This window comes from Felis catus, chromosome B3 (assembly GCF_018350175.1).
Source record: "Felis catus isolate Fca126 chromosome B3, F.catus_Fca126_mat1.0, whole genome shotgun sequence".
NCBI lineage: Eukaryota > Metazoa > Chordata > Mammalia > Carnivora > Felidae > Felis > Felis catus.
The window spans coordinates 83,459,856-83,481,196 of record NC_058373.1 but is presented as its reverse complement, the minus strand read 5'-3'; the positions used below and the strand labels follow the sequence as shown (position 1 = coordinate 83,481,196).

Sequence of the window (21,341 nt, the reverse complement as noted above, 5' to 3'; positions counted from 1 at the left end):
ATTCCACACGGAAGAGAGTTGAGTTGCCTCTCTAAGCCTCATCCAAATTGTAGGTTCATCAATAAAATAAGTGATTGTTATTGTTTTAAGTTACTGTTTGAGGTAAGTTGTTACCAATGGATACAGGAGTATAAATATATGTTATGGCCTCCATAGAGGCACTCAGATAACTCAAGGTAAGCTGGCAGGATAAACACTCTGACCTCTCTCTCCTCCTGCCTACTTATTTACTGCCAGTGACCTCCAACTGGATGAAACCAATGAAAGCCTGAGGACAAGGAACCTATTGATATTGTCCTTATAGGTCAGCACCCTGGGGGAAGTGTGAAGGGAGATATGGAGGGACAAATGGAAGACATCCAGCAAGGGTACCTGGCAATTTGAAGTTGATATCATGGCGTTGATCCTGTTTGATAAAACTCAACTGCCCAACTCAGCAGAACACAAACCTTAGAAGACGAAGGCCAGTGTCAATTTTGGAAGGTAGCCAGATACATGATCAATTAGAAAGGAGAAGAATTTGCTTAAGACATTTCTTAATCAGAAAAGTAAAATCTAGTAATGCCCTATGAGTGCTGGCCCCTCAGCTCAGGAGCAGGACTGTGACTGACCTACTCATTCCCCAATTTCCTAAGTGGCTGCCTCAGGGGAGCCCTGGGGAGCCTGATACCAAGTGGAGGAGCTGGATTTGCCTTTATGTCCCATAAAATAAATATTTGGGCTTCCAGGGAAATTGGAATAATCTGGGTAAGGAAGAGTGAGATACTTTCCCAGGGCTGGAAGCCCCAGAGAGGCAGGTAAACCCTGGGTGACCTGGACAGAATCAAGACTGATACTGCCTAGCCAGTCAGAGGCATGAGGCAATGAGCCCATCCCTGGAGCGGTGTGCAGACAGGGAGGAGCCTTTTCTGATCTGCCTTTAGGAGGGGAGGAGGGCTACTCCCTGGGCTTCAGGGCCAGCCCCAAAGCCAGAGTGGTGCTTGCCACTGTCTAGGAGGAAATCTGCAAAACGCAATGAGCAGAAGCTTTGGAGAATTGCCCTCGCTTAGAGGGAGGTGGTAGAATGTGATGGTTAGAGCTGGGGTTCAGGAGTCTAGCTGCCTCGATTCAAATTCTGACTCTGCCCCTTGCTGCCTGTGTAACCCTGTTTAACGCCTCTATGACTCCATTTTCTCATTAGTAAAATGGAGATAGCAGTGCATACGATGTGCAGCTTTTGTGAAGGATAAAGGAGCCCCTGACACACACGTAGGGAAACGGTGGGATGAAGCGGTTGAAGAGAACAGGCTCTGGAGCCAGGCGGCTGGGTTTGAATCCTGACTCCAGCAGCGACAATATGCATGATGTGGGGCAAGAATCTCTGTGTCGTGGTGTCCTTTTCTGGGGGGGGGGGGGGTAATAACAGCATGCACCTCCTTTATTTGGCTGTCATGGAGACTAATGAATTCATCTAGGTGAAGGGTTTAAATATATTTTTTTAATGTTAATTTATTTTTGATAGAGCACAAGCAGGGGAGAGGCAGAGAGAGGGGGTGACAGAGGATCTGAAGCAGGCTCCGTGCTGACGGCAGCAAGCCTGACGCAGGGCTCGAACTCATGGACTGTGAGATCATGACCTGAGCCAAAGTCAGCTGCTCAATCGACTTAGCCACCCAGGCGCCCCTAGATGAAGGGTTTAGAGTGGGAGGTGGCTGCACTTAGGGAGCACTCCCTCAGCTGTGATGATCAAGATGCCTTCTCCATCTCTGCGTGAGTGTTTGGGGCCTACAGTAACAATATTTGCATTCTGCTGGAAGCACTAGCTAGAGGGAGAAATCCATGAGCTCAGTTCAGATTTAGCAGGAGATCCCTGACTGCCCTGCCTCTGGGCGGGTGGCTCTGTGGGTAGTTGAGCTGTCTGTTCCCTGACCTTGTGGTCACACGGACTTCTTTGTTTTCTGCTCTGTCCCAGTCTTATCTTAGCTTCGAGGCTGTCCACCAAAGACATTATTCCCCTCCCACTGCCCCCAGCGGCATTCTCAGACCCAGCTGGGCAGAACAGGGCTGCCACGGCCAGTGTGGGGTGACTGATGGCTCACCGGGAGCGGGGCTTCCCTTCTGCCCTGGGGCCTGGTTGTGGAAAGAAAGCAAATGAAAAATGGCAGCAATAAAGAGGATTGTTTCTGGTAGACAATGCTTCTTTGCTTCCCAGTTAATGATGTGACTTAGGCCTAAGACGAAGGAGTCTGGAATCTGAGCAACCTGGTTGTCCTTCCAGCTTCTGGAACCCACTTGCCATATTGCCATTCTCCTGTGCCTCAAGTATACCTTTCCTTAAATTAAGATCTTGCCTTACAAGGGCCTCATCACGATTTGCCTGTTCCTGGGTGGCTTGCTTTGATAGACTGAGGGGCAGGATGTGGCTGAGACCCACAGCAGCTAGTGGTAAATATTCCAGAACACCAGCAGGCAGGAGAGGAGACACCATCTTGGCCCATGCTGCCAAGCTGGAGAAAGTCACATTAGTAGTTAACCTCCTGGGGCCCCTTTTTATAAAATGAAGGTAACATGAACTGGCTTTGGGAAGTGACCTGAGGCTAATGAAATCCTTGGAGAAAGAGCTAAGGAATATCAGGTGGTGGTATTTATTGTGTTGACAGAACAGCAATGCTCGTCAGATCTTGTGATTTTAAGGCCTGAGAGTGGTCATCCTCAGGTGGACAGTTCTTCCCGCTTCTACTCCTCCCTCCTTTCAGCCCCAGCCCTTCTCTGAAGATCAGGAAGATTCTCAGGAATGGTTGCCCCTTGGACTGGTGGAGGAGCAGGAATTCTGGGAAGAGAACCGTTCCAGGAGCCTGGCCTGCCCTTGAGATACAGTGAGTTTTCCTCTGGAGGTGAGTCCTCTGAGAGCCCAAAGAAGGCTGCCCTCATCCTCCTCACCTGGGCTGACCTGGAAAAACTGCAAAGCACAATTCATGCCGTTTCTTTGCTCTGCCCTCCCTTGCTTGCTTGCTTTCCTTTCCAAAAAAAATTTTTTTAATCTTTATTTACTTTTGAGAGAGAGAGGCAGAGCGCAAGCGGGGGAGGAGCAGAGAGAGAGGGAGACACAGAATCCGAAGCAGGCTTCAGGCTCTGAGCTGGCAGCACAAAGCCTGACGCAGGGCTCAAACTCACGAACCCAGAGATCATGACCTGAGCCACCCAGACGCCCCTGCTCTGCCCTTTCTGTAAAGTGTCTTTCCTCCGGAGCGGGCAGAGCTACTGTCCTGGCCTCCAGCTCAAATATCGTGTGAGGAAAGACGTAGTACAAAGAACAGCAAATAAGCTTATAGCTTCTAACCTCCAACCAAAGAGCGTGACTGCAAAAGAGAGCCTGCAACGTCCTGCTAAACTGCAACTTTTGCAGGTAAAATTTTCAGTCAGCCACCAGAGGGTGCCCACAGAGTTCTCTGAAAATGACCAAAACCTGAAGAATTAGGGGAGAAAGACAATTTTCAGTGCATGTAAGACCAAGACAAAATAGAGCTCGCCCACACCTGACTCGAACAGATACACAGGCCAGCTGAGGAGCCAGGAGTTTGCAGCGGGGAGGAGAGCCAGGGTGGGAGTGATAGAAATCACCTGAGTTTTAGCTAAACAAGTTGCTTCTTGATTTTCAATTGGCAACTGCAATAGTACTTTGAGGATTGGCTCAGGGTGCATGTTCCTTCTTTGGCAAAACTCCCTTCCCCACCCTTTCCCCATCCTTGTGTACAAAGGAAATGCAAATACATGTAAATATTAGCCTAAGCCACAGGCTTCTTGGAAGGTAAGGCGCTGCCCCTGCTGCTGCTGCTGCTTTAAAAAAAAAAAATCCTATAATGCAACTGAAAAGACAGATTTTCTGAGCCACTGCTCCTGCACCAGGGGGAGGCTCTGAAAGAAGAAATGGAGAAGCCATGGTTCTCTGAAGAGAGGGCCTTGTGTGGAGCGTGCCTGGAATGAGAGGAGCAGAGGGAGGCTCCTACACTCTCCCCGGCGGGGTCTGGCATCCCTGGATCTCCAGGGCCTGGCACCGTGACTGACACACAGTAGGTGCCTGTGGATGTTTGTTGAATGACTGAATGAAACGAATGGGAAGTAAGCCGGAGTGGGTGGGTCACTGCCTGGGCTGGCTGGGAGCTTTCACAGGGTGAGGGGAGAATTGGGAAAGGGGTGGGTGAGGGTGGAAGGTTAACTTTCCAGGGAGGAGAGATCCCGTGTTCTGGTTTGCCTCTGCCTCAGGCCTTTTCCGTGGACGTCTGAGACTCCAGAACAAAATGTTTTGACTTTATCCTAAGGCTGGTCAAACCACCCAGGGGCCCCCCCAGCGGCCCCATTTATTCATATGGTCTACTCATTCACAGTTACTGAGTAGTGATGGGGACCCTGGCAGTAACCCTGTGTCCCCACTCAAGGCACCTAGTCTCCTTTAGCCATTCCTTGGTGAACTGGGTATGTAAATGTTGGGGGGAAGTGAGCCCATTAAATACTGGGAAGGGGTTTTGGCTCTCTGGAAACCCAGCTAGTGGGGAAATGGGCTTAGGCCTTGGTTCCTGGGCAATTGAGCCATTGATCTTTCTGGACAAGTGCGAGCAATATGTGTATATATGCCGTGTGTGTGTGTGTGTGTGTGTGTGTGTGTGTGTGAGCGCGCGTGCGTGCGTGTGTGTGCGCGCGTGCACGAGGCGTCTGCAAGCATGAGTATCGGTTGCAAGAATGCCTTGCCCTTGATGTAACAAATTACCACAAGCTGGATGACTTGAAATAACAGAAGTGTATTTTCTCACAGCTCTGGAGGCCAGAAGTCTGAGATCAAAGGGGCAGCAGTGTTGGCTTCTGCCGGAGGCTCTGAGGGAGAATCTGTTCCATGCTTCTCTCCTATCTTCTGGTGGCTGTCAGTAATTCTTGGTGTTCCTTGGCTTGTAGATACATTGCTCCATTCTCTGCCTTTGTCTTCACATGGTGTTACATGGCTTACAATTCTGTTTCCGTCTCTTATAAGGACTTGTCGTTGGACGTAGGGCTCTCCCTAATCCAGGATGATCTCACCTGAAGACCTTTACCTTAATTACATCTGCAAAGGCCAAATAAGTTTACATTCTGAGGTTCTGGGTGGATATACCTTTTTGGGGAACACCGTTCAACCCAGTACAAACAAGATGCAAATGTGTTCATTGTTGGATTACTCTACTGGTGGACCATGTGTGTGCTTAAATAAGCAACAAACGGGTACTGAGAGTGAGAGAGACTGATTTTGTTTTTGAAAGAATTTGATACTTCAAAAAAATGAAGTCCTTGTGGAACAAATATGATTTAAGATAGTTTTAAATTTGAATTTTACACAGAAGTGGGAGAAAGAAAGCATATTTTTCCCTGCCTTGGTCCCTAAAGATGTTGATCAATGTAATTAGTGAATTATAAATAGTTCAGTATGGTGACAAGGTAGAATGTGAAGGAGTCTTTTTGTTGGCGGTGTTTTTTTTTTTTTTAAAGTTTATTTATTTTGAGAGAGAAAATGCATGGGAGCAGGGGAGGGGTGGAGAGAGAGGGAGAGAGGGATCCCAAGCAGCCTCCCGGCATCAGGCTGTCATTGTAGAACCTGATGTGGGATTCGATCTCACAAACCGGTAGATCATGACCTGAGCCGGAATCAAGAGTTGGCTGCTTAACCGACTGAGCCATCCAGGCACCCCATGTTGTTGGTTTTATTCTGTTTTGTGTCTTGCAATTATTGAGGCCACTGGTGACCTTAGCAGGAGCAACCGCCATGTCCTTAACATCCTTGGGTTGGGGTTGAGGATTGAATGAAAGTGAGAAGATTGTTAGTGTGGGTATCTTTTTGCAAGGAGCTTGATTGTGAAGTGAGAGAAGAGACATAGTGGTCTCTGAGATGCGGTCTGTGACCTTAGAAGGTTAATTAATGATTTGCTATTTGTGCTTGCCACAATTAACTTTAACTGCTGCCAGAACTTCTTAGGGATGGTATCCACTGATGACATCTCTGAAAGGGTGCAAACTGAGGTTGCTGTCTAGCCCAAAGCTTCCCCTCAGGTGTGCCTTGGGTAAAGCAGCGGCTCCCCACCAAATTCAACAGCTTGACAGAACCTCAGTGTGCCAGCCCAAGCCCTCTCTGTCCTTTGTACAGTGTCTCGCCTGCCTGGCTGTTCTTCCTCCGTTACCTGCTTATCTTTTAAAGCTCAGCTGGAATATTCCCTGTTTATTCTACCCTTCCCCCTTGAAGTTGCTCATTCTTTAGAACCCCCATAGCACCTGTAAATTACATACATAGCACTTTTCATGATAAGCATTATCAGCACCAATGACCTGTTTCCATTACTACTCGAATCCAGGTTTTGTGCAGTAGATGTATTCTTCTAAGCAGCAATGTGCCTCAGACGAAACTCACCCTTCCCCAGGCCAAGGGTGGGTCTGATGGGCCTGAAGGTAATCACATTCCTGTTGCCAGAGGTTGATTCAGGGATGGTCATGTCACCCAATTCTGGCCAATGAGACATGGGAGACTTTTGAGAAATGTTTTCTTGCTCCTAAGCGAACAAAAGAGATGTTGTCTCTTCTTTCTCAAGGTCTTGTCATGTCTGGAAATATTGAAGCCATCTTGCCATCACCTTGAGAAGGAGTTGAAGCCTGAGGATGGCAGAGCAGAAAGACGGTAAGAGCCTCGATCTGTAATCACATAGCTGGGCCACTGAAACTGCCTACCCAGCTCTCTGCCCCTTAAGAATTACAATTATTGCAATTAATGCATTTCCTTATTGTTTAAAGATGCTTGAATCTGTTTCTCTGGCTCGAGGCCAAAAGCATCCTAACTGAAACAACTTGCCATATAATAAATATTGGTCAATTATAACTTGATTTTAAAGTGATGGCCTTCGAAACAAAAGAGCATGTTGTCTGAGTTCTTGTCATGCACTAGGATTTGGAAAAGTAAAATACGGTATTCCCGTGGCCTTCTCCTTAGAGGCCCAAGGTTATTTCATGTATTTGACTATGCCACTCAGATGGTAGAAGCAAAATTTCTTTTTCTGGAAGATTAAGAAAAAATTGGTCTTGAGCTATTTGAGGGAAAGTAAACAAAGTTATAAGACCCAGAGAAGAAACCTCATTTCCATTGGATCGCTGACCCAAAGGAAAGTCTCTTTGGGGAGATACATAAGTAAAGCTTTAAAAATTGAAGTACAATTAATTATAGTTCACTTTGTTTTGTTTTGTTTTTTTCTTTTTTTTTATTCTCAAGTTATGTTAACATACAGTGTAGTCTTAGCTTCAGGAGTAGAACCAGTGATTTCATCTCTTACGTATGACACCCAGTGCTCATCCCAAAAAGCACCCTCCTTAATGCCGGTCACCCATTTAACCCACCCCCATCAACCCTCAGTTCTCTGTACTTAAGTCTCTTCTGGGTTGCCTCCCTCTCTGTTTTTTTTTTTATTTTTTTATTTTATTTTATTAAAAAAAAATTTTTTTTTTCAACGTTTATTTATTTTTGGGACAGAGAGAGACAGAGCATGAACGGGGGAGGGGCAGAGAGAGAGGGAGACACAGAATCTGAAACAGGCTCCAGGCTCTGAGCCATCAGCCCAGAGCCTGACGCGGGGCTCGAACTCACGGACCGCGAGATTGTGACCTGGCTGAAGTCGGACGCTTAACCGACTGTGCCACCCAGGCGCCCCTCCCTCTCTGTTTTTATCTTATTTTTCCTTCACTTCCCTTATGTTCATCTGTTAAGTTTCTCAAATTCCACATATGAGTGATATCATATGGTATCTGTCTTTCTCCGACTAACTTATTTCATTTAACATCATACCCTCCAGTTCCATCCATGTTGTTGCAAATGGTGAGATTTCATTCTTTTTCATTGCTGAGCAGTATTCCATTGTGTACGTGTGTGTGTGTGTATATATATATATATATATATACACACACACATACACACCACATCTTCTTAATCCATTCGTCAGCTGGTGGATATTTGGGCTCTTTCCATAATTTGGCTACTGTTGATAGTGCTGCTGTAAACATTGGGGTGCATGTGCCCCTTTGAATCAGCATTTTTGTATCCTTTGGATAAATTCCTAGTAGTGTAATTGCTGGGTCATAGGGTAGTTCTATTTTTAATTTTTTGAGGAGCCGCCACACTTTTCTCCAGAGTGGCTGCACCAGTTTGCATTCCCACCAACAGTGTAAGAGGGTTGCCCTTTTTCACATCCTCACCAACATCTGTTGTTTCCTGAGTTGTTAATTTTAGCCATTCTGTGTGAGGTGGTATCTCATTATGGTTTTGATTTGTATTTTCCTGATGATGAGTGATGTTGATTGAGCATTTGTTCATGTGTCTGTTAGTCATTTGGATATCTTCTTTGGAAAAATCTTCTGCCCATTTCTTCACTGGATTTTTTGTTTTTTGGGGTATTGGTTTGGTAAGTTATTTATAGATTTTAGATGCCAACCCTTTATCTGATATGTCATTTGCAAATATCTTCTCCCATTCCATTAGTTGCCTTTTAGTTTTGCTGATTGTTTCCTTTGCTGTGCAGAAGCTTTTTACCTTGATGAGGTCCCAGTAGTTCACTTTTGCTTTTATTTTCCCTTGCTGATTATAGTTAAATTCTAAAAAATTAAAATAGGATACCACTGGCTCATGAAGAGAGAAATGAAACAGAATCAATATCGAGAAGTAGAGCCCTAAACATAGGGGGATTTAACATATAATAAAAGTCTCATTTCAAATCACTGAGGAAAACTAGATGTTTTATCAATGCTGTTTGGACAACATGGTAGCCAGCTATAATAATAAATACATAAATAAATTTGAAACCATACCTCACACTTTACCAAAGAAATTCTGAATGGGTCAAAGATTTTAAATATAAAAATGTGAAATCACAAAAATATGAAAGGAAATATGGACTATATTCTTGTAATTTATGACCAAAGAAAACTTAAAATTTTTTTAATGGTTATTTATTTTTGAGAGAGAGAGAGAGAGAGAGAGAGAGAGAGAGAGAGAGCATGAGTGGGGGACGGGCAGAGAGACAGGGAGACACAGAATCTGAAGCAGGCTCCAGGCTCTGAGCTGTCAAGACAGAGCCTGACGCGGGGCTTGAACTCACAAACCAAGAGATCATGACCTGAGCTGAAGTCAGATACTTAACTGACTGAGCCACCCAGGCACCCCCGAAAAAAACCTTTTAAAATATGACACAAATTATAGCAGATATAAAATAAAAGATTGAAAAATTCAACCATGTTTTTAAAACTATGCATGCAAAAACAACCATAAGTGGTGTCAAAAGTCAATGGACAAATTGGGAAACATATCTGCAACTTGTTCCTACATAACCAGTAAGAAAAAGACCAACAGCACAATACAAACGTGGATAAAGGATATTGTGTTAGGTGACATAGACTGGCACTTTAGAAGTTATCTATCAAAATTACAAATATGTATAATCTTTGATTCAGAAATTATATGAATTATTTGTACTAATTCTATTAGTAGCAATTCTTTTAAATTACAGACATATTCCTCGATATGGGAATCCCTTATTGAACAAGATTATTCATTGCAGCGTTATTTGTAGCATCAAAAAATTGGAAATAGTGGAAATGATCACTAACGGGAGAGAAATAACCGGTGGTTAGACAAATGGTCCTATGTTAATATAATGGGTTACTACTTGTCGTGGAGGAGGATTGAGGAGCTCTTTGTTACTTGTGTGATCTCTGATACATACTAAGTAAAAGTAAGGAATGGAACAGAATAGTAAGTTACTATTTGTGTAAACAGAAGATGGTGGGAGGTGCTTTGCGCAAGTTTACTTGTATGTTTCTGAAAGGAAAAGTAGGAAATCAGTGATACTGAAGCCTCTGGAGAGGAACTGGAAGGCTAGAGCATGTGTGTGGAAGGGAGGCATCACTGTATAAAATTATATGCCTTTGACTTCTGAACGATGTGAGTGTATTACCTATTCCAATTCCAAACCGAATAAATTACACTTAAAAAGATATTTTGAGCAGTGCGTGGGTGGCTCAGTCGGTCAAGGGTCCTACTCTTGATACTGGCTCAGGTTGTGAGATCAAGCCCCACATTGGGCTGTGCACGGAGCATGGAGCCTGCTTGGGATTCTCTCTCTCCCTCTCTCTCTCTGCACCTCCCCTGTTTATGCTCTCTGTATCTCTCAAAATAAGTATATAAACTTAAAAAAAAAAGGATATTTTGAAAGCAAGGAAGAGGAATAGAAAAGCCCTCAATGCTTTAAAAACCAAAACTGAGGGATGCCTGGGTGGCTCAGTTGGCTGGGTGTCCAACTTCGGTTCAGGTCATGATCTTGTGGCTTGTGGGTTTGAGCCCTCCATCAGGCTCTGTGCTGACAGGTCAGGGCCTGGAGACTGCTTCAGATCCTCTGCCTCCTTCTCTCTGTGCCCTCCCCCGCTCGGGCTCTGTCTGTGTCTCTGTCTCTCAAAAATAAGTAAACATTAAAAAAAAAATTAAAAAAAAATAAAAATGAAAACTGAAAATGAGGAACTGTAGATCTAATTCAGTAAATGGGGGACACCCCTGTCTAGCAGGAGTAGGGCCCAGCATCTCCACCTTCTGCAGCTCTCTACCGACCTCAGATAGGGTGGGGTTTCATTTGCCAGCCCTAAGCCCTCTCCCTACCACTTCCCATTCCTCCTGCCCCAAGGTCAAGCTGTCTGCCGGGGATTCGCCTCTATGCTTCTGTCTTCTTCATACCCAGGGCAGAGCACTAAGCTGAGGGCATCCTACTTTTCTTTGCTGGGCACAAGTCATGGGTGCAATTGTTTGCCTGAAGGGTGGAAGAGTAATTGAGACCCTTAATTTTGGAAAATTAGACTAAGGCAGAAGAGAATGAAAGCCGGTAGGATGTAGGAAGTTTTCACCCACAGAGTATTGTAACAGGGTGAGTGAGAGGAAATGGTAATAAATCATAGAAAGGAGAACCACCTGCTTGCCACACTTTGGCTGAATTTTTCTCTTCTCAGAGTTCTGTAGTTGATGCCTTATTAACATCAGAGAGGATTTGATGACTTGTGGTATTCAGTCCTGACTACTGAAATGAAAAGGATAGAAAATGAAAAGTATGGAAAATGAAAATCAATTGCATTCTCTAATTTTAGTCAGCCCATTCCTGGAGCATATTGAATACTACTTTGGGGTCTTTCATTGTTCAGGTTATTAATAACAAAGAACCAAAGTATTTCACATTCCTAAAGAGCCTTTCATCTCAAAGGAGCCAATGTAATTCACTAATTCAGTTACCTGAACTACATTTGGTAATTATTTGAGGATCACTTCACCCAGGGGTGAATTTCAACGAGTTGTGTGACACCGCCAACAGTCACTTCATTCTCCAGTCAGTGCGAAAGAAAAATGAATAGCTAATGGGGATGTCCTCCTGAAGGATTTGCCCAGTGAAAACTTCAGGGAGATGGATGCTGAAAGAATGTAATTAACTGCCCGAAATTAGTACCTCCACTCTTACTCAAGGTTTCCTGACCTCTTTACTAGAGTCAGGGTGGAGAGGTGTCTTATCTCAGAATGGGGCTCTCTAGCAGCCAAGAGACCTGTGAACAGCCATCACTCCATTGCTATATTTTTTTGAGTAGCTATAAATGGTACTGTATTTTTAATTTGTTTCCACAAATTCACTGTAAGAATATAGAAGCGCAATTAATTTTTCTGTTGTTATAACTGATTTTTGTATGTTGATCTTATATCTGCGATCTTGCTGAACTTACTAGTTTGAAGAACGTTTTTTTAAGATTCCTTAGGATTTTCTATGTAGACCATGATGGCATCTGCAAATAGGGACATTTTTAGTTCTTTTGTCTTATCTGTATGCCTCTATTTTCTTTTCTTGCCTTATTAAGCTGGCTAGATCACAGGAACAGCAGTGGTGATAGCATACATTTTTGCCGACATCTTTACCTTGTACCTGATCTTTGGGGAAAAACATTCAGTCTTTTACAATTAGAAATAATGCTAGCTATAGGTTTTTTGTTGGCATTCTTTATCAAACTGCTGTTCCTAGTTTTCTGAGAGTTTTTTTTTAATTGCAAATAGGTATTGAATTTTTATCAAAAGTTTTTTCTGCATCAATTGATACAGGCGCATGAAATTTCCTCTTCATTAATATGGTTGACTACATGGATTGACTTTTGAACATTGAACCAGACTTGCATCCTGCAAATAGCAGTTATTCCAATACTATCTATATTAAAGTTCATTTATAAGGAATAGTGTCTCAGTTATTTGGGGGTGGGGTGGGGAGAAGAGAGAGGTTAAGTAGCTGGAGCTCTTCCTGCCGAGGGCATGGGGCTTGATCCACTTTACTGAATCCAGTAAGACTTCTTCCTCTCTTTCATCTACTCTCTACAATTAACCAGAGGTCAGGAAACTGTGGCTAGCATGACAACTGCTCATTACCCTTGAGTCTGGTCATTAGAAAGTATAACATGGAGTCTGGCCACTGCAAAAGCTTGTGTTTGTGGGAACAGGCTCATCAGTCACTGCTGTCCCAGAAAGAATGATCTCCACTTCCCTTCTGCATGCCAGATAACACATGAGTACATTTTAATGGCAGACGATAAATCATATCTAAAACCCTAGCAGAGGGGCACCTGGGTGACTCAGTCAGTTAAGCGTCCAACTTCAGCTCAGGTCATGATCTCGAGGTTCGTGAGTTCAAGCCCCGCCGTTGGGCTCTGTGCTGACAGCTCAGAGCCTGGAGCCTGCTTTGGATTCTGTGTCTCCCTCTCTCTCTGCCCTCCCTGCTGATGCTCTGTCTCTCCCTCTCTCTCAAACTAAATAAACATTAAAAAAAAAAGTTTTTTTAACCCTAGCAGAAAAGGAGTCAGGAAAATAAGGTTTTAAGCCTTCCAACCCCTGTGATGCAGAGGGGAGCATAGAAACAGGCAGAAATAGATGCTGAGGGCCAAAAGACAAATTTTAGCACTTCCATCTGCCTCACTGAATCTGATAGGAAACAGAGACCTTCCATCTCCTCTTCTTACTCTAAATTTTTCCTCTTAAATTTTAATGTCCTCTTTCCTCTTTTATTTCCCTCATCGTCATTCAAAAACCTACTCAGAAGGATGTATTTGCAAAGGTGGACTTGGGGTGGAAAAGAAAGAGGTGAGATGCAATGCAAATAGGATATCTGTTATTTGAATGATCTATTTGAATGTGTGGAGATGTTTGAAAAGATGAGAAAAAAAGAAAGAAAAGAAAAAAGAAAGAAAGAAAGAGATTGACTATTTCCAGAAGAGTCTAAATTTGGGCAGCTGGAGTGGTCTGAGTGGGCACATATGTAGGCTGGAGATAGTGTGCAGAGTGAGCAAGGGTTAAGTAAAAACAGGGCTCATGAAAGGCCTGGGGCTCAGTAATGGGACATGACTCCAACAAAGTGAGAGGAATAGATGGGCAATGATCATGTTCAGAGAAATCGAGCCAAGGACTTGAGTAGGACAGCTATAGCTTAGCTGGCAAGTCAAAGTTGAAATCGAGTCAGTTGGGAAGGAGAATTTGGAGTCAGGGTCTGGGATTGCTCCAGGGACTCTGATTGAGCAGGCTCTGGTTCTCAGCCCTCAGCTGCTGCTTATTATTTGAGGTGGCATGGTGTGAATAGGAGTCTCTATAATCAGTGAGCCTTGTGTGTATCACTTTTGATTCAGGGTCTGAAGTGATTTCTGTGGATGGGTGGGGGCATCAACCAGACAGTTGCTGATTTCCAAGACCCCAAGATCTTTGTACTTTAGCTCTTTCCCCAGGTCCCAGGTGAGATATTCTGCCAAGAGAGAGCCTGATTAGAAGTCAAAGTTGTGTGAAAGGCCCAGAGATGGACTTCCTTCCTCCCTTGCCTTCCTCCCTTGCCTTCCTCCCTTGCCTTCCTCCCTTGCCTTCCTCCCTTCCCTTCCCTTCCCTTCCCTTCCCTTCCCTTCCCTTCCCTTCCCTTCCCTTCCCTTGCCCCGCCTCGCCTCCCCTCCCCTCCCCTCCCCTCCCCTCCCCTCCCCTCCCCTCCCCTTCCCTTTCCTTCCTTCCCTTCCTTTCCTTCCTTCCTTCCTCCCCTTTTCCTGTTTCTTTCCTTCTTCCTCCTTCCCTTTCCTCCCTTTCCCTTCCTAAAAAAAAAAACAAAAAACAAAAACAAAAAACAAACAAAAAAAAACCAGTTAGGAACTTTTTCCCATGTGGAAGACTACCGAACCCTTGAATAAATAAGTATATTAAGTCTGATGGATCAAAGAGGTCTGGACTATGGGAGGTAACAACAGCCACTGAGTAACAAAATACCTTCCTTAAGGACTCAGCTCCCTAGATTCCTCCAGTCTTTATGTAACACCTCAGAGCACAGCTGCCCACAGCTCTCCAGCTCATTAGTCTTCAGGGAGTTAGAATGCAGCTTGAAGGTATTGGGGATGACTGATTTTATTCTTGCATGGATCAGGGCATTTTGTACTGCTTGGTGGCCCCAGACTGCTCCTTAGACTGGTCTACAAGTATGGGATATTGGTTTCAAGAAGCATGAAACTGGCATCATCAGATTCATTGGCAAGTTTGGAGAAGTATCATCTCAGGAGCAGTGATATGCCCCAAGTGTCCTTCTCACATGTGAAGTACTAAATGTTTTTTCATGCCAGTGATTTTCAAATTATTTTGCCTTTAAATTATTTTTTTCTCTATCCAGATAAAATCTTACTTGGAAACTGAATATAAAAATCAAATGAAAGAGGAACTATTTCGATTGAACATTGGTGACATTCAGAAACCCATGTATTTACCCCCTCACTCCTTTGGACTATTTCCAAAAATTTTGCAGGGCTTCAGTAAACAGAATATTAAAACACTGTATTAAATGTTCGTTAAATCTGGTTAGTACTCTTAGTCAATTTTAAAGAGGAAGAAACAGACACAGAGGGGGCTAAAGAACTTACTTTGCCACAATCATGCTGTGTGACTGTATAAGTTGGGAACTGTACTTGGACGATCTGAAAATTGGTTTAAGCAAGACAGATCTTTATTCCCCTCTCATCGAATAAGATGGCTTAGTCAGTTAAGCCTCCAACTCTTGATTTCAGCTCAGGTCATGATCTCATGGTCATGAGATGGAGTCCTGCCTCGGGCTCAGTGCTAGACGTGGAACCTACTTAAGATGTGTTCTCTCTCTCTCCCTCTCTCCCTCTCTCCCCTGCCCCCACCCCTCCCATGCTCTCATGCACATGTGCTCTCACTCTCTCTCTCAAAAAAAAAAAAAAAAAAAAAAAAAAAAAAAGATGTCCAGAAGTGGGCAGTGTAGGACCGATGTGGTGGTGCCATGAGATTTTGGGGGGACCTAAGGTCTTTGCAGCTCACCATTCCAAAATCCCTGGCGTGACTCTTCAGCCCATGTTTATAGCATGGTTTCTAGAGCTCCAGCCATTTGATCAGCATCTAGAAGGTATAGAGAGGAAGAAAAAGGGCCTGCCATCTGAGTTAGTCTCTTCAAAGGGGGCTTTCTAGAAAGCCTCAGTGTCTTTTACTTACATCTCACATAGTCATAAAAAAAACTTAAACTGGGCATTTTGTCAGTCCTGGAGCTCTGCCAGTGAGGAAGAGGAGAACTGTTATTGGGTGGGTAACTGATGGTCCACCACGAACTTGATGCTTTTGCCCTCCAAGTGAGCATGTGTCTTAGCTTTTGGATTAGTCCCGATTGGAAATGACCTGCCTGTCCTCCTCCTAAACCCACAAAATCAATATTTTGGCACCTAAATAAACATTTTTCCTACTCAGAAGAGGCTCAGATATCCTTTGTCAGATTCATGTGTCTTGCATTTTATATAACTGAATTTGTTATTTGCTCAGGTTGCTTGACACATGTCACTTTTTGAAAGAAATATCGTACACGTTTTGGATTCTCTCCAGGTGGCAGGTGGAAAGGTATAGTTACATGGGGTTTGTGACCAAAAGTAAGAGCCAGGTTATTCCTCAGCGCACATTAATCCCCATCTTTTGACCCTTTACTGCAAGAAGATCTTCACTAGTTTCTCACTGAGATATTGCATTCCCTATATGCTTAGGAAAACATCCACCTGTCATGGGTGATGGGGCACTATTGGTTCACGCTGTGCCACCACTGCCTGTGGTGTGGTGTGAAGGATGAATACTGGACGTGGACTAAAAAAATCTGGACTCAGCTCTGTCCCTTACCAGGGGCCTAGCTGTGACCCTCAGGCAAGCCCCTTCATTCCTCCAGGCCTCAGTTCCTCCTTCAGTAAAATAGGGGGTTAGACTAGAGGAGCTCTGTGGACCCTGCCAAGGCAAACATTCTGATTGTATCTTCTGCTCCCATCCCCCTTCCCTTGCCCTCACTTGGATTGGAATGTGACCGACAAATGCTTCCGGCGACTGTGCTAGGGTTCTGAAAAGTCACCTGTCCCTTTTCTTCCACCAGAAAGAATTACAATAAAAACAAACAAACAAACAAACAAACAAAAAAACCCAGCCTGTTTTCTTTGAGTTTCCCTGAGGAAGATTTGTTTTCCAGACTCTAGGAGGTTTTCTTAATGTAGGTCTTTAACTAAAATGCCTCCAGTTGTAATTTAGTGCCTGTTTGCTTTTGTCCTGCTGTTAGTATCATTCTTGTCTGGTTATTCATAGGAAAACTTCAGACAAAATCAAAATTGCAATAGGATGAGGAACATTTTCCAAACGAAGATAGTAGATCCAGATTTCTCATTGTCTATTCATGAGTTCACTTACAAGCTAATTCCTTCGACCCAGAAACCAGGGTGCCTGTGTACAAGTCACTGCATGGAAGATGTGGGCTCCCACCCTGACCTGGTCTATACTATAGATAAAAGTGCCATTAAGGGTCAGGGCCTGCCCCATGTGTACCACGTTCATAGTTAATCTTTACAACAATCGTATGATGTAGGCATTTATTATGGAATTCAATTGCTTTTGTCTGCCTCATCTTTATTTTTTTTTTAATTTTTTTTAACATTTATTTATTTTTGAGACAGAGAGAGACAGAGCATGAACAGGGGAGGGTCAGACAGAGGGAGACACAGAATCTGAAACAGGCTCCAGGCTCTGAGCTGTCAGCACAGAGCCCGACGCGGGGCTCGAACTCACAGCCCTCATGGACCGCGAGATCATGACCTGAGCTGATGTCGGCTGCTTAACCGACTGAGCCACCCAGGCGCCCCCTCTGCCTCTTCTTTAGACTGGAGAGCCTACACAATCCCCCTTCCCTAATCATTTTGTTTACCTAATTTGGGGACACTTATTATGTGCTAGGCATTAGGGTTATGACCAAAAAAACAGAAAGGGTGTATCTGACAGGTCTGCCAATCTGTTAATCCTAATCCCCCCCAACTACTCCCAAGTGTGTCAAGCTTGGCCCATCATGAAACTTTGTGTCTTTTTCGATAGTGATTGGGCTGGGGGTTGGGAGAATGACCAGTAGGGCCAGTTAGAGTTTCATATACCATATGATCTGATTCTGGTTGCTGGAAAAGACAGATCATATTCATATAAAGATTCAGATGTGTATGGTACCTACTCCACTATTATGCTTTGTAGTTTCATAAACCAATAAAATCTCTTTTTGTTTAAATCATTGGTTTGAACCATATAAAACTGCCATTTTTTTCAGATTAGATGTGAACAATTTCATCTGGTTTAACCTAATGATTTGAATTTCTGCTGCCTGCGATGGAAAGAATCCCCATTAATGTGGTAGTATTGTTATCTCCCATGCAGATTAGGAAAATGAGGCCAGGTGTATTTGTTTACCCCAGGTCATTTAGGTACTAGGCATAGCAAGAACTGAAACCCAGGTAACTTCAAAGCCTCTGTTCTTGATTACTCCGGTGCCATCCCATAAAGTCAGACAACGACTGAAGAGAAGAGACTTCTCCTCCAGGAGTGGTCCGCAGGCAGTTGCCTATCAGTAAAGTCTTTGCTACTGATCCAAGAGGAGGTAAGAAATAATGAATCAGAATGTAAATACAATATGTCACTGAGTATACGCTTTAAGTTCAGCTGACATTTGTTTTTTTAATTGCCAGACTTTCTTGATAAAGTAAGCAGTGCACTGACTTACATTCTGATGCATGCTCTTTATCCCCTCTTGAGCTGACATCAAACTACGGACCGGTACTTGGAGGAGCACTGGTAGAGGACCGGGTTTGGTGCCCACCTGACAACCATCCTCCTGTCTCTCGGGACTTCCACAGAAGCCATGTCTATGCCATGCGACCCTGTCCCCCTCTTCTGTTAGTCATAACTGATTTATTCAGGTCATTTGTGTGAGTCACGCTGGACCAACCAGATTTTCTTGTTTAAGAATATAGAATCTGAAAAAAAGAAACAAAGGAACCAGGAGGTGTTGGTTGCTGGGCTACAAAAATAGAAGAATGAGCCCAGAAACTCTTGTTTTCATGTCTCTGGAACTGGTGTGGTTTTTGACTTCTGAGGAGTGGGTGTTCAGTCTTACATCTTGTAAGGTTATGAATATCCTTTCAAGTAAATTCCCTTTGGTCTTAAGCTAGCCAGAGTTGGTTTCGAGAGAACTTTAATAGTTTTGAAAAATATAGGCAAGACCACCGGTTTCACGACTCAGAATTCTGTTTATGATTTCAATTATGTGTTAGCCTGGCTGACACCATCCTCCATGATTTTAGGTCTCAGTAATAGCTGGAAACACTGCTACCTGAGCCAGGGGGCCCCACTGTAAAACGGAAACAAAGATGTACATAACCAGTTACCCCTGGCAACTATAGTTACTCCGATAAAGACTAAACATCTTAGTTAAAGCAAATAAATAAGCAACCTTTGTCTGTTTAACTATGGATAAATAGGAACCAAATGATTGAATTAACTCATTGCTAACTTTAGGACCAGTACTGCTCTGGGGTGCAGCACTCACATCTGCCCATCTAGCTGGCTCTCAAGGAATGACCGTGAGCTCTGGGAAAACAAACGTTATCTCAACCTGCCAAATACGAGCAACAGTTTCCTGAATTCACGTTGGCTTTTTGGGAAACAACAACAACAGTGGAAACACAACCTAAATCCTCTTGTTACGTGACCATATCTTTTTTAGATGCAATGTTTGATTTAAACAAATACTTTGGTCGTCTCCTGAGATCATCTCACTCGTTGAGGCTCCAAGTCCCGATAGAAGCAGACCCTTCCGGCTCAGTGAAGGAGGCAGTGAAAATGGAGGTTTGAAGCTGCATCCTGAGCAGCGTGGAAGGGGCTGCATGGAGTGATAGCAGAAGGAGAAAGGAAGCAAAGCACCATGTGCCCGCTGCTCTTACTTAAGTGGAGGAAAAACAGTGCTGGAAGGTGTTGGGGTGGGGGGGCTTCAAAGCTTGAAGCTTTCATCATTTATTTCTGAATCCGGACAATTGTCTCCTCTGTGCTTACCTAGAATCTCTGTGATCTTGGTTCTGAATAGGTTAATCTATTTTTAAAGGGTATCCAAATGCTATTAGGATAATTCTTGCATTCCTTTGCTCTTTCTATTTAAAAATTAAAGTGCTCGCGGTAATAGATTTCTCTGCCAGTATAGCCAAGAGGATCACCTACAGATGCTCTCTGAGTAGAAAAAACCCTCGAACTTGAGATGCAAATACCTGTGCTTATAATTTTCTCCGTTTAAAACCTCTTCTTAGTCTCTGTTTAAATTCTAATGATTTAGGTGCAGAGTTCTTTTTTCTTAATTGTATTGCTGGACATATATTAGGCATAATCTATAAGATTTTCAACATGATATCATACATCCAGCATTTTTATTGTACTAAATTTCAGGGCTAATTTAAGTTTAAACTCTTTATTTTAGAAAATCAGTAACAGCAACTAATTAGCACATCTCATTCTGGATGTATTTGCCAACCAATTTCAGAGACTCATTTGCCTGTTAAGAGATTTTATTGAACACCAGCACCACAGACTCTCCTTTTTTTCTAGTAAACAGCTCATGCTTATTATCTTATTACAGGAATGCCACTGGTTAAATCAGGCTCTGAATATAAATAGCCATATTACTGCCATCAGGCATCAATGTTTATTTAGTGGCTGTGAGTCATGCATACCTCTTTGATCGGCTTTGGAATGAGCCGTTGCAGTTTTTGTTCAAAAAGGTTATTTGCAAAGGCTACAGAAGTATCAGTTAGATTAAACATGAAATTAATCAGTGTGGAATTTTATCAGCCATTTCTGCCACCAAACACCAGGTGTCAAGAGCATGTGCAAATGAGGGCTGAACATAATGAAGCTGGGGGACAGCTTAGTAGGGAGGTCAGAAAAGATTCCAAGAGGTCTACCATGCTCGGGGAGGAGAAATGAAGGGAGGGAGGGAGGGAGGAAGGAAGAGAGGAAGGAAGGGAGGAAGGAAGGAAGGAAGCAAAGAGAGAAAGAAAGAAATATTGAAGGCCTATGGAATCATCTGGAACTCATTGGCAGTTTCACACTGCATATCTCATAGCACAGTATATGGAAAGAGAATCAAGTGACCTGAGTTAGTGTGAGCTCTGCCCTGTCCTACCCAGTGGTCTTTGGAAAACTGTTTAATATGCATATATGTGTTACAAAGCATATATTTTTATAACCTCTGATAAATTTGTACAAAAGCGTATTTTTCACCTCAACATTTCTTGAGGCTAAAAATATCAGCGAGAGACCCAAGATAGCTGTCATGTGGTTTTAGTTGATGAAACTAGGTTGGCGGAGGAGATGAGGCCCTTTGACTGGAGGGCTCATTTAAAGCGGGTCCATTCAATCGTTCAACATTTAGTGGGTGCTGCAGCCGGTCAGGCACATGTGCTGAGGGAGGCCTGTAAATAACGATAACACACCACGTTTTGTACTAGGATGATCGCCACTCTAAATTCCTGGTGACCTCACTCTCCACCAGCCCTCATCACTGCGTAGCGATTCTGCAGTATTCTGCCAGGCGACTCACCCTGCTGGTGCCTCAGTGCCTGTTTCCAATGTTCTCCACTGTCTTCAAGCTTCCGGCTTTCCCTGAGTTCCTCTTCCTCTCAGCAGATGATCTAACCTTGGCTACAGTGAAAATGAATTCACCTACATTCACGCTCATCTTTTCCTTATTCAGTCTCACCAAAGGGAACGTCTTCCCTCTTATAGTGGGCGATCCTTCTTCTGTGATTTGGACCCCATTTCTTCCCAGCGTTCTTTTGCCCACCCGGAATCTTCCCTTCTTCCCTCTCTCACTGGATCTTGCCTGTCAGCAGATAAAAATGTTTAGTGTTTCCAAGTTAAAAAAAAATCCTCCTTTGAGAGTACTTCT

At 43.6% G+C, this 21,341-nt stretch overlaps 1 long non-coding RNA gene across 2 annotated transcripts in view; it reads left to right on the top strand.

Moving 5' to 3' along the window:
* LOC102899197 overlaps positions 1-20,373 on the top strand; it is a 146,462-nt gene extending 126,089 nt beyond the window's left edge. For both annotated transcript variants that reach the window (XR_006599510.1, XR_006599511.1), the window contains 3 exons: positions 2,736-2,873; positions 6,585-6,670; positions 19,131-20,373. This is a non-coding gene — a long non-coding RNA (uncharacterized LOC102899197). The remainder of the gene's footprint in view (positions 1-2,735; positions 2,874-6,584; positions 6,671-19,130) is intronic.
* Positions 20,374-21,341: the final 968 nt, after the last annotated feature.